Here is a 12,119-nt window from a genome sequence, read left to right as displayed (position 1 = left end):
CTTCTTATTCATTGTGACTGATGTTGGGAACAAGAAAATGCACAAGAGCTGGCTCAATCAATACAATACCTAAAGCTTTGAGGTATAAGGCAGGATCAGCCTTCTTCAGTGATAGTGGTCTTACTGAATCAGGAGGTTGTGCCTTCAAAGCCCACTTCTATCTTAGCTGAGATGTCAGTACAGCAATGATGAAATGCTGTGTTGTACTTCATTCAACTGAGACCCTTTCCAGACTTACAGATGAATGTAAAAGATCCAATAGCATTGTTTGAAGAACAGGAAATTACCTCAGCGTTACATGTTTTTCAACATTTATCTCTCAATCAACATTAGTGAATAATCAATTGGTCTGATTTCAATTAACTGTTGATGATGGGACCTTGCTGTGCAGAAGTTGCATTGATTACCTGTATCAAAATAGGGATTGCATTTGAAATTAATTTAATTAGCATGTACAGCACTTTGGGAAGTCCAGCTACTTGAAAGTGCTGTACATTGCAAATCTCTTTTTAAGATGCGAATTGTATTTTTTATGAAGCTTAACTCCACTTATAGGGTAGGTAAAATCCTAGTGGTATTATCATTGGACTGTTAATCCAGAGACCCAAATAATGTGCAGATGGTGGAATTTAAATTCAATAAATATCTGGAATTAAGAATATAATGACAACCATGAATCCATTGCTGATTGTTGGAAAACCCATCTAGTTCGCTAATATCCTTTAGGGAAGGAAACTGACATCCTTATCTAGTCTGGCCTAAATGTGACCCCAGACCTACAGCAATGTGGTTGACTTTGAACTGCCCTCTGGGCAATTAAGGATGGGCAATAAATGCTGCCTGACCTGCAATACTCTCATCCTGTTAATGAATAAAAAAAGTGGAAATATGATCTGAAGCAAGTCATGCACATATTGTGTCATTTTAGAAATAACATTCAGTTTATGTATAAGTAGTAGTAAGGTACAGAATACAGCAGTAACATGCATTTGTACAGTTTCTCAACAATGAAAAAATCTAAAAGCGTTTTGTACAGGAAAGCTCAGACAAAAAGAATGACACTGCTTTGCAAGATTTGTTATAAGGGGGGAACTAAAAACTTGGTGAAAGAAGTGGATATTTAAGTCTGTCTTATAGGCTGAAATGAATTGAAACATCAAAGGGGTTTTGAGACGGACCTGTGCCCACCTCCCACCTCCCACCCCCCACCCCCCAACATCGCCAGTTTATTGCCCTACCACCTGGAAAGTTGGTGGGGATCACTAAAACCCTCTCCAGGACTTCAGCTCAAAATTCAATGCTGACAGTCCAGTGCAGTACTGAAAGAGTGCCGCACTGCTGGAGGTGAAATGTTTTGGGATTTTAAACTAAGGTCTTAGCTGCCCTCTCAAGTAGAGATAAAGGATTCCATTCACTATTTGTGGAACAACAGGAAAGCTACGCCTGGAGTCCAATAATTACCCCTGAATAAAAACTTCACAGAAACAGATTTCCAAATCATTACAATGTTGCTGTTTGTGACAGCTTACTGTGCACAAATTGTCTGCTGTGTTTCCTTCATTGACCAGGCTTCAAAAATATTTCATTGACTATGAAGTGCTTACAGTGTCTAGTAGTCGTGGAAAACAATACATGAATTAAAGCTTTTATTTCTTTAATTTGTAGATCAATACACTGGCAACCAGGCTTTTGGGTGCACTTCTCAAAAAATCACGTAGCCTGGCCACAGATGTAGAAATGCTTGCCACTGGTGAGGTCTTACTGCATACCACACATAGGCCTGGCAGGGTCTGGGCTTAGGCAGAAAAGTAGCAAGAAGCATTCACGTCACACAAATGCCAAGTAATGAATGTCTCCAAAAGAGATTATCTAACCATCACACCTTGATTTTCAATGGCTTTTCCGACACTGAATCTCCCACTGCCAACATCCCGGGACTAACCATTGACCAGAAACTCAATTGGTCTAGCCATATAAATGCCACAGCTACAACAGCAGCTCAGACGCTCAGAATCCTGTAGTTACTAACTCACCTTTTGACTTCCCAAAGCCTGTTCATGTCTAAAAGGCACAAGTTGAGGGTGTGCATTTGCCTGGATGAGTGCAGTTCCAACAACATTCAAGAAGTTTGACACTGTCCAGGACAAAGCAGCCCCCTTGATGAGCACCACACCCACCAGCATTCACTCCCTTGACCACCAATGCTCAGTAGCAGCAGTGTGTACTATCTACAAGATGCACTGCAGAAATTCACCAAAGACCCTTAGGTAGCACCTTCCAAACCTATAACCACTACCATCTAGAAGGAGAAGGGCGGCAGATACATGGGAACACCAGCACCTACAAGTTCCCCTCTAAACCACTCACTATCTTGACTTGCAAATATGTCACTGTTCCTTCACTGTCACTGGGTTAAAATCCTATCATTCTCTCCTTAACATCATGGTGGGTCTACCAAAAGCAAGTGGACTACAGCAGTTCAAGAAGACAGCTCACCTCTACCTTCTCAAGGGCAGTTAGTAATGGGGAATAAATACTGGCCAAGCCAGGAGCACCCAGGTCCCATTAGAGAATAAAAAACAACACACTTCTGCTGACATATTTAAAGCTCTACCTCAGACACTGCAAGCCAGAAACTGGTTCTCACACTCTGAGCTTCGGCTGTTATCAGTGGAGGCATGGCCCAGAAGAAAGGCAAGCAAGCTCCTCATTTTGCTGACAGGGAGCTGAAGTGTAGGTGGATGGGGTGATGGAGAGGAAAACAGTTTATCCTCAGTAGACTGCTGCAGGAGGCCATGCCATCAATGACACAGAATGCAGCTCTGCACTATACCCTGGGAGAGAAGGAATGCCCAGCAGTATAGAAAAGAAGTCAATAATCTTTTACACTCTGTAAGAGCAATTGCCACCAACTTCACTCTGTTACCTCACACTCATAAGATCAGCCCTCGCTCTAACTGTCCCACTGCACATACATCTCAGCAATGCTCATGGATTACAACTCTCACTATTGCATACATCCATCATACTATGCATATGTCCGTTCAATGGCTCCCACGCACCTCATCCTCCCAATCCACTGCCACTTCCTGCTCACTCACTCACTGGGATACCTCAAAGGCACTCCTGCTCATGCTCTTCCATCTACCTCCATCATATTCAATCCCTATTTTGTCTCATTGCAGGGAAATTTGACCATTACCAGGCTGACAGGTCTAAGATTGACTGGCGCATACATCAGGCTCCTTATCTCTACTTGAACAAAGTCATGGATCTGGCTAGAGAAGAGCAGGACCACTTATGTGCAGATGGAGAGACCTCAATGTGCAACCAACCCCTTGAAGTTTCAATGTGTTGTATTACTCTTCCATTAGCACCAGTGTTAACTCATTCTCAGTTTGTACAAGCTTTTACACGTCTTCTCCATGCAATCCCGCTCTTCTCTTATGAAGACACCAGCAACACCCAGCAAACCTCCATAAGGAAGTCAATGTCAGAGATCTTCATTCCAACTCCACTTCTGAGACAGAGGCCAACAGACTGTCACATTATACACTTATTTGCACCATCCAATGGCCCAAAGAATTTCACCTCAGTGGGTATTCTATTTAGGTTAGATATGGGAGCACAATCTGGTGAGCACTTCACTGACATGTCTCCAGAGTTAGTCCGGAGACCAGGCATCTGCTCAGCCTCAAGCAAAAGTCAAGGCCTGTCCTTGATCATGAATGACTTTGTCAAACTGCACAGACAGGTAAAGGGACATCAGGCAGGTTTGTCATTGATGCTTGGTTTGCAGGGCCATCAATGTAATTTGTATCATGGTGAGGTTGATTGCTGCCATAGAATGCCAGGTCCAGAATCTGCTGAATATGTACATGGACCCGCATTCCATCATTCTAGCTACAGGTGCTGAGCCTCAATGGCAAAGGCAAAAATGATACAACAAAATTCAACCTTGATCCAGGTGCCCATTCCTCCTCTGGAGATGGAGTGATAGCAGCTGGTGTTCACATGGAAGAGAACAACCAGACAGGCTGGCCCAGAAACTTCTTCTCAAGTCATTCCAGAAGTGCATCTTCCTCCTCCTTCTGCTCCTTACCATTATTTCAAATCTGTTCTTTCAAGCAGCGTGAGATGATGTATGTGAGTGAGAGACTTTCAGTTGGCCGAAGGCACTGAGAGATGACTGCCAAATTCCTCCATGCTAACAAACCAAATACAGAACTACCACCCTCTACCCAGCTGCAGAGTGCACTCAGCCATACTGCTGGGGGTAGGGGTGGGGGGAAGAAGAAACATTACTGAAGGCAAATGAGTGTCATCACTGTAATGTCCTGTTGTCATGGCCAAGCTTTACATAGTGAGTAGAAGCACAATTACTGCTACTGCACACTCACCCACCCCCAGGAAAACCTCCAATTCAAACATTTTCACTCCAACCCAGAAGGAAAAAACATTAATTTAATTCACCCACTCCGCATGCGGTGTCACCCATTTTATGTTGTCACTACGCCACTGATGTTTGATCTGACATAATAAAGTTCCAATTTTGATCCAGAGTGAGAGACTTGTAGCCTCCACGTTGCAAATTCTCATACCTTTGATGGCCCTACACCCCTGTGTTGTAGACACCAGAGTTAACATGACCTGTTTAAAACTCCACTTCTAAATTTCCCAGACCTTACCCATTCACTGTGATGTCTGGCCCTAATATTCCCAAATGCCCATCCCAGTAAGCTTCCCTCAGCAGCTCAGTTTTAGGAAGCCCATCCCCAGCCTCAGGTTTTCTGCTTTCCCCAGGACTCCACAAATTTGTCCTCTGATCATTATTGATCAAATTCCCAGATGGACTCAGACCCATACTCACGGAGTGACTTGGCAAACCAGCACAGAACAGGCATGGCCCAGTCACCTGTTTGATCTGTCGACCACACCCAAACCAAACGAAGTGAAATTGCTGCACCATTTACACTCGACCTGTAAGACCAATGTGGGAGGCAGTGGTTTTGAGGTCTTATCAGTGGTCGAGTAAACCAGAAACCCAGGCTAATGTTTTCAGGACATGAGACTGAGTCCATCCATAGAAGCTGGGGAAATTTGAATTCAATAAAACCTGAGACTGAAAAGCTAGTCTCATGAAAATCATACAACTATTGTCAAATGTTGTAAAAACTCATTTGGTTCACTAATGCCTTTCAGGGAAGGAAATCTGTCATCCTTACCTGGTCTGGCTTGTATGTGACTCCAGTCCCATAGCAATCTGGTGAACTCTGAACTGCTCTCTGAAATGGTTGAGCAAATTATTCATTCTGAGGGCAATTTAGGATTAGCATCAAATGCTGACCTTGCCAGTGATGCCAACATCCCAAACAAGATTTTTATTTAATAAAGTGAAGTGGCCCAGGGGCTGCAAGGACTCTGATAGGACCAAGTGCCTGACTGAAATAAAACCAGCCCCCTGACTGTGACCGTACCCCCGACTGACTGTGACCAAAACCCCGACTGACTGTAACCGTACCCCCGACTGACTGTGACTGTACCCCCTGACTGACTGTAACCGTCCCCCCGACTGACTGTGGCCGTACTCCCTGACTGACTGTGACCATACCCACATCGCTACCCCTTGACTGACTGTGACCGTACTCCTTGACTGGCTGTGACTGTACCCCCTGACTGGCTGTGACCATACCCCCCGACTGACTGTCACCGTACCCCCGACTGACTGTGACCGTAGCCCCCGACTGACTGTGACCGTAGCCCCCAACTGACTGTGACTGTACCCACATCATTTCCCCCGACTGACTGTGACCCTACCCCCTGACTGACTGTAGTCCTTCTTCAGCCTTCTAAGGACTGCACTCCTTTGGAGTGCAAACATGGCCATAGCCGTAGACACAATGTGTTTGTAGGGTAAGCTGCTGGCACATGCTATCATTCTGGCATTGACGTAGCACAGTGCTGAACAGTGACATCCTATCTGGCTGGTTGATTGACTCTTCAGTGCCATCCGTCGTCACAAGTTTCCTGCCTCTCCCTCTATGCAAGCCAGAGGCTGGCAGCCTGCAAGTGAGCTCTAAAGACCCTGCGTGTGAAGAAAACAGTGTGACTCCTCGTAGGCCTGCTGTCCTGTAAGTCAGTGCTGAAGTCAATGAATTATTACGAAGAAAGCGATGTGAAGTAGATAAAGGTTGGCATCCTCCACATAACCATGAATCTGAGTGAGTAATAAGAATGCAAACTAGGAGCCATGAGATGCATGTATTTATGTGAGTGCAAAACCATCCTGTATGTCTGTTCAAAATGAAAAGTAATCTGGTAGTAGCATACAAGTTATGGTGATCCAAGCTCTAAATTGAAGCGTTGAAGGGTTGACGTAGTGTCTGAGTTAGTCCGAGAGCAGGCATGGTGATGTCATGATGTTGGTGCGTTGCCAATGCCAAACTGCATAGATAGAGCGCCAAAATAATGGATCACAGCTTCAAATTACAAATTCAAAACTTTAAAAACATCTGTTTTTTTGTTAAATTCTAACGATGGCTAGTAATGCAAACTCTAAGAACGTAATTCAGTGATGGACGAGGCAATTTTGGTGTGGATTATACTTAGTCCAGAAAGAGGGAGAGAGAGAGAGACAATGGAATGTCACACCTGGAGGGTGTCAATGATATTCAGACATGGACATTTCAAAGGAAGAGATACAATGTGATGACTAAAACATAATCTCCTGTGGTGGAAGAGAAAATGGAGGCTGATTACTACCTCAGCAGACACGGGTTGTGCGCAAGAATGTAGACACAATGTGAGGTAAAGAAGCATCTAAAGGAAGCATTTAAGGGGGTACGGTCACAATCAGTCAGGGGGTATGGACACAGTCAGTCGGGGGGTACAGTCACAATCAGTCAGGGGGTACAGCCACAGTTAGTCGGGGGGTACGATCACTGTCAGTTGGGGGTATGGTCACAGTCAGGGGGCTGGTTTTATTTCAGTCAGGCACTTGGTCCTATCAGAGTCCTTGTGTTTGTATGTTCTGTTTTCAGGAATACACAACAAAGGAGGTTCATAAAAGCTGTAGATAATAAAATGTGAGGCTGGATGAACACAGCAGGCCCAGCAGCATCTCAGGAGCACAAAAGCTGACGTTTCGGGCCTAGACTCTTCATCAGAGAGGGGGATGGGGAGAGGGTTCTGGAATAAATAGGGAGAGAGGGGGAGGCGGACCGAAGATGGAGAGAAAAGAAGATCGGTGGAGAGGAGAGTATAGGTGGGGAGGTAGGGAGGGGATAGGTCAGTCCAGGGAAGACGGACAGGTCAAGGAGGTGGGATGAGGTTAGTAGGTAGGAGATGGAGGTGCGGCTTGGGGTGGGAGGAACGGATGGGTGAGAGGAAGAACAGGTTAGGGAGGCAGAGACAGGTTGGACTGGTTTTGGGATGCAGTGGGTGGAGGGGAAGAGCTGGGCTGGTTGTGTGGTGCAGTGGAGGGAGGGGACGAACTGGGCTGGTTTTGGGATGCGGTGGGGGAAGAGGAGATTTTGAAGCTGGTGAAGTCCACCTTGATACCATTGGGCTGCAGGGTTCCCAGGCGGAATATGAGTTGCTGTTCCTGCAACCTTCGGGTGGCATCATTGTGGCACTGCAGGCGGCCCATGATGGACATGTCATCTAAAGAATGGGAGAGGGAGTGGAAATGGTTTGCGACTGGGAGGTGCAGTTGTTTATTGTGAACCGAGCGGAGGTGTTCTGCAAAGCGGTCCCCAAGCCTCCGCTTGGTTTCCCTAATGTAGAGGAAGCCACACCGGGTACAGTGGATGCAGTATTCCACACTGGCAGATCGTGGGAGCAGATGCGGTGGAGGCGGAGGTATTGGAAATAGGGGATAGAATCTGCTCCCACGATGAGGCATTCCACTCCCGCACATCCCAGATGTCCAAGTTCTTCAAGGACCGCAACTTTCCCCCCACAGTGGTCGAGAACTCCCTTGACCGCGTCTCCCACATTTCCCGCAACACATCCCTCACACCCCGCCCCCGCCACCACTGCCCAAAGAGGATCCCCCTCCTTCTCACACACCACCCCACCAACCTCCGGATACAACGCATCATCCTCCGACACTTCCGCCATCTACAATCTGACCCCACCACCCAAGACAGTTTTCCATCCCCACCCCTGTCTGCTTTCCGGTGAGACCACTCTCTCCGTGACTCCCTTGTTCGCTCCACACTGCCCACCAACCCCACCACACCCGGCACCTTCCCCTGCAACCGCAGGAAATGCTACACTTGCCCCCACACCTCCTCCCTCACCCCTATCCCAGGCCCCAAGATGACTTTCCATATTAAGCAGAGGTTCACCTGCACATCTGCCAATGTGGTATACTGCATCCACTGTACCCGGTGTGGCTTCCTCTACATTGGGGAAACCAAGCGGAGGCTTGGGGACCGCTTTGCAGAACACCTCCGCTCGGTTCGCAATAAACAACTGCACCTCCCAGTTGCAAACCATTTCCACTCCCTCTCCCATTCTTTAGATGACATGTCCATCATGGGCCGCCTGCAGTGCCACAATGATGCCACCCGAAGGTTGCAGGAACAGCAACCCATATTCCGCTTGGGAACCCTGCAGCCCAATGGTATCAATGTGGACTTCACCAGCTTCAAAATCTCCCCTTCCCCCACCGCATCCCAAAACCAGCCCAGTTCGTCCCCTCCCTCCACTGTACCACACAACCAGCCCAGCTCTTCCCCCCCACCCACTGCATCCCAAAACCAGTCCAACATGTCTCTGCCTCCCTAACCTGTTCTTCCTCTCACCCATCCCTTCCTCCCACCCCAAGCCACACCTCCATGTCCTACCTACTAACCTCATCCCACCTCCTTGACCTGTCCGTCTTCCCTGGACTGACCTATCCCCTCCCTACCTCCCCACCTATACTCTCCTCTCCACCTATCTTCTTTTCTATCCATCTTCGGTCCGCCTCCCCCTCTCTCCTTATTTATTCCAGAACCCTCACCCCATCCCCCTCTCTGATGAAGAGTCTAGGCCCGAAACGTCAGCTTTTGTGCTCCTGAGATGCTGCTGGGCCTGCTGTGTTCATCCAGCCTCACATTTTATTATCTTGGATTCTCCAGCATCTGCAGTTCCCATTATCACTCATAAAAGCTGTAAGCAGGTCTGTGTGTGCCAGCCTACTTCTCTAGGATTGGTGTGTGCTGTAAACCTGAGGAACATTTTTCACATCCCTGCTGCTTTGCAGGTAACAATCTCTCTCTCTCATTGACTTCGGGAAATACGTCAAAGTCAGTGAAACCACACTTTTAAAAAGAACAGGACAACCCCTTTCAGATAACTTTCAGAAGCAAGAATCCCTGGACCAACTGCTCGACTACTGAGGTCAGCACGACCAGAACCAGCCAGTTTAATGGCTGCAACACTTCACCACCAATTGCTCCCCTGCAAGCTACAAACTGGTTCAAGTATCTTTTTTTCTAGCTAACATGTGTTTGCACACTTCTCATTTCTAATCTGTGTGCATGCGTGTAGTGTTTTAATATATTTTCTAGTATCTTTGTAACAAATAAACTCTCTCTTTACTGAACTGGAAAATGCCTGTTTAAGTTGGCTCCAGTATTTACACTGGGAAAGACACCCATAAGGGAAGGGATTCCTTGTGTTAAGAAGACTGACCAACCAAGCTGAGCTTGAATAAAGAAAGGGAGCCAATTCCTCCCTCCTCACCCAAGTGTATAATGAATTTGGGCGTGGTCCATCCAGAATCATACAAATTGGGGATTATTATGCAGGGACTGGTCATAACAGAGGAAGTGTTGAGGGGGTAGCTGGCTTTGGAGCCTTCAGGGGCATTGCTCTTAAAAAGCAACTGCAGTTGGGTCAGGACACGCACTTGGCAAGGTGCAGGCACCAGGTAGCCACTCTGATTTACAATGTCTGGAATTTGTGCTATCCAGCTTCTTGCTAGAGGAGAATTGGATGCAGCAGGTCAATAAAGGCGCAATGGGGTTTTAATGACATGCAAAAGCATGGACCTAAGGCTGTTGCTCCTCATGTACAGGCTTCAAAGAAAAAGACAATTAGGAATAATTTTCTCAAAATCGAGAATATGATTTATTCATTCCCATGTATTTTCCAATCTTTCTGGCCATTATTCAGGCTACATCAGGGAAGGGAAAATTCTGCCTCATTCTCAAAGTTAAAATTCACATATAAGTAGCATGTCAAATTGGTAGTAGACGTTGCAGTAAGATCAATAGTATAAAAATTTTATTTGCTTAAAGACACACACATATATATACATTGAAGATGCAAAAACAAAGTTGCTGGAAAAGCTCAGTAGGTCTGGCAGCATCTGCAAAGGGAAAAACAGAGTTAACATTTCGTGTTTGGTGATCCTTCCTTAGAACTGGACCCAAAATGTTAACTCTGTTTTTTTCCTTTACAGATGCTGCCAGACCTGCTGAGCTTTTCCAGCAACTTTGTTTTTGTTCCTGATTTACAGCATCTGCAGTTCTTTTGGTTTTTATACACTGAAGATATTTGTTGCAAGTGTATTGTCAAGTACACTATCTGAACATTAAGTTTACCAGGCCTGGGATTTCAAGCTGAATTAAATCACTCAGCTGCTTTGCTCATTTGTAAGTGATAGAGGGCCAGAGTTATCAGGTAAAAATCAAATAATGACATGATCTACATGTTTAATAGCAAACCAAACTAGATCTGCAAATTTGGTTTTGTAAACTTGATTAAACAAAGGAGACTATGAAGGAATGAGGGAGTAGTTAGCTAAGGTGTAATGAGAGCAAAAACTTTATGGTGGGTCAATTGAGGAACAGTGGAGGATTTTCAAATCGATTTTTCACAGTGCTCAGCAGAAGTATAATCCAGTGATAAGGGTAGGAAAAGAGAAGAGCCAGCCATGGATGTCTAAGGAAATAAAGGAAAGTATCAGATTGAAAAAAAAACACATCCAAAAAAGCAAAGAGTAGTGGGAAACTAGTAGACCGGGAAATCTTTAAAGGCCAACAGAAAGCTATATAAAACGTTATAAATAAAAGTAAGGTAGATTATGAGAGTAAACTGGCTCAGAATACAAAAACAGGCATCAAAAGTTTCTATAAATATCTAAGTTGTAAAAGAGTGGCAAAGGTAAACATTGGTCCTTTAGAGGATGAGAAGGCCAGTTTAATATCTGGGAATGAGGAAATAGCCAAGACATTAAACAGTTATTTTGTGTCAGTCTTCACAGTGGAAGACACAAAGAACATGCCAAAAACTAATGGCAAGAAGGTTATAGCAGGTGAGGACCTAGAAACTATCTTCATCACTAAGGAGGCAGTGCTGGGCAAGCTGATGGGGCTAAAGGTAGACAAGTCTCCTGGCCCTGATGAAATGCATCCCAGGGTACGAAAAGATGGGGAAAATAGCAAATGCACTAGTAATGATTTACCAAAATACACTGGGCTCTGGGGTGGTTCCTGCAGGTTGGAAAACAGCCAATGTGACACCACTGTTTAAAAAAGGAAGTAGGCAAAAAGCAGGTCACTATAGGCCAGTTAGCTTAACTTTGGTGGTGGAGAAAATGCTTGAATCAATCATTAAGAAAGAAATAACAAGACATCTGGATATAAATTGTCCCATTGCAAACACCTGGCATGGATTCATGAAGGGTAGATCATGTTTAACTAATTTGGTGGAATTCTTTGAGGACATTACCTGCATGGTGGACAATGGGGAACCTGTGGATGTGGTGTATCTAGATTTCCAGAAGGCATTTGACAAGGTGCCACACCAAAGGCTGCTACATAAAATAAAGTTCCATGGTATTACAGGTAATGTGTTGGCATGGATAGAGGATTGGTTGACCAGTAGAAAGCAGAGAGTAGGGGTAAATGGGTGTTTTTCTGGTTAGCGGTCAGTGGCTAGTGGTGTACCTCAGGGATCAGTGTTGGGACTGCAATTGTTTACAATTTACAGAGATGATTTGGAGTTGGGGACTAAGTTTGATGTGTCAAAATTTGCAGATGACACTAAGGTGAGTGGTAGAGCAAAGTGTGCAGAAGACACTGAAAGTTTATGGCGGGATGTAGATAGTCTAAGTGAGTGGG

At 45.4% G+C, this 12,119-nt stretch overlaps 1 protein-coding gene across 2 annotated transcripts in view; it reads right to left on the bottom strand.

Annotated features, from left to right (window-relative positions):
- Positions 1-12,119, bottom strand: part of LOC125450022 (cardiomyopathy-associated protein 5-like) — an 87,381-nt gene that overhangs the window by 33,991 nt on the left and 41,271 nt on the right. The gene's annotated exons all lie outside the window — the stretch shown is intronic.

This window comes from Stegostoma tigrinum, chromosome 3 (genome assembly GCF_030684315.1).
Source record: "Stegostoma tigrinum isolate sSteTig4 chromosome 3, sSteTig4.hap1, whole genome shotgun sequence".
NCBI lineage: Eukaryota > Metazoa > Chordata > Chondrichthyes > Orectolobiformes > Stegostomatidae > Stegostoma > Stegostoma tigrinum.
The sequence above is the reverse complement of the archived record's forward strand: the minus strand, read 5'-3'. Positions and strand labels throughout refer to the sequence as shown.